This window comes from Rhea americana, unplaced genomic scaffold, assembly GCF_003343005.1.
Source record: "Rhea americana isolate MKP2758 unplaced genomic scaffold, rheAme1 scaffold_300, whole genome shotgun sequence".
Taxonomy (NCBI): Eukaryota; Metazoa; Chordata; class Aves; order Rheiformes; family Rheidae; genus Rhea; species Rhea americana.
In genome coordinates this window covers 633,687-635,553 of record NW_028186425.1, presented here as the reverse complement: position 1 = coordinate 635,553, position 1,867 = coordinate 633,687, and positions in this window count along the sequence as shown.

Genomic DNA, 1,867 nt, shown 5'->3' with positions numbered 1-1,867 from the left:
AAGAGTTAACTCCAAGCTTGGTGGCAAAAACAGTGGCCACTGAAACCCCTATGTGTCATCTTGCTAGTGTTGTCTCGTGGCTTCCTCCTGCTGTCCTGTTTGTGCCCACCTGTTCTCTATCTCAGCTTATATTTAAAGTAGTTATTACTTTTTTTCTGCACGTTTAACTCAGACTTTGGGACTTTGGGGCCTAAAGTAGGGCCTTTTCAGCATGGTACTTTATACAAATAATATGTGTGTGGAACTGAGCTGTGGGTGGGRATTTCAGAATTTGGAAATGATCAGTTTGGCTGGCTAAGGCCATGCAAAATAATCACCTTCCCTGAACCTGAAATAAATACTGTGTCCTCAGCTASTAACAAGTCTCTCCAATGCAGTTATCCTCATCTTCTTTAATCTGAATTAGACCCATTGCTGCAGTGATATCAGCCAGTTCACTACCTGGAACCAGTCCAGCCTGTGGTGGGTCTGCAGTAAGACAGAAGAAAATGAACCTGACAGTTTTGCTGAGGAAGGCCCTACAGAAGTGAGAAACGTTACCCAATGCAGCCACATAAGCCAGCTGAAAGCTAAGGCAGTACCTGTTAAAATGAAGCAGGCACATGATGGTTAAACTGTGGCCAGGTGGAAGGAGTTTTGTCAAGGTGTGCTCACGTGGAAAGACACTGAGGATACCTACAGTGTTGGTTGTTAGGACCCAGGCTGTTGGCAGATAGTCATAGCAACTTAATTTTCTTGCCTAGTTTGTGCAACATCTCTTCACAAATGTCAAGGATATGAAGACAGAGATTTCTCTCTTCTCTTCATATTCTAAATAAACCAATGGCTTCATTTCCTTTGTTATGAAAGACAGCTTCTGGCTTTTTAAGGCTCAGATGCAACTTTGGGAAAGAACTGGCTGTAGGAATGACAGGTTCAGCCTCTATTATGCAGTGCTATAGTTATACAGTTGGTGAAAGTTATGGCAAAGCTTTTGGTGAAGGTTGTGGCAGATTAGGATGAGACGAAACAGTAGATCTTAAGGAAGGGTGAGATGATGCTGTGTACCTCAGAAGCTGAATGGATGATTGCTTCTTCCCTCACCTTTTCAGGGTGTTCATTGAGAACACCTCTTTTCTTCGCTTGCCTTTGCGGGCTTTGTTTGCCTATTCCCTCTGGCTGCTTGGCTTATGAACCAGCACCTCTGAAAGTGTCCTGCCCTGGAGTGATAGAGCTTGGCACTATCTGAAGAAAKGTATACAAGACAAACAAGTAAAAGGACTCACTCTATCTAGTAGAGGTGCCTGCAGATGACCTGCAGATCCTCACTAGCACCATGTTTCTCTTCCAGGAGGCCACACATCCCATTATTTCCCTCAGTCTCACTCCACATGTGCCCTGCAATGCTAGGGATTATTTCTGTAACAGAACAGGAATTGTAGGTCTTGCACATATGTTTAAAAGTGAATCAATTCCAGGCAAAAGAGTATTAACTGTACGCCTAGAGATTCTTTTCTTAGCAGTAGTGGCACTCTGTGCAGATAACATCCCTGAGCCCTTCACAACACTGCCCGCATACATTACTTTGTACCTGTGACAGTGCAAGAGTAATTTAGACCTTTCCCTCCAGTTTGTGTTAGTTTGAATTCATCAATGTTGAGCTTTGCAGCTGATCAAACATGCCAAGGCCTGAAGGTGAGTGCTGGGTTCATTCCTCTGGCTGAGACTCCCAGGTGTGCAGTCTGGAAGTGGACTTGCAGGAATGGCTTGGTTATGCAACGTCCCACACCTGCCTCTGTCTAATTGCCTTTGGGCTGCTATTACTTTCACATTTCTGGGTGTCTAAATTCCTATAAAGAAAGAAGGTGTAAAACTAATTAGTTTTTTT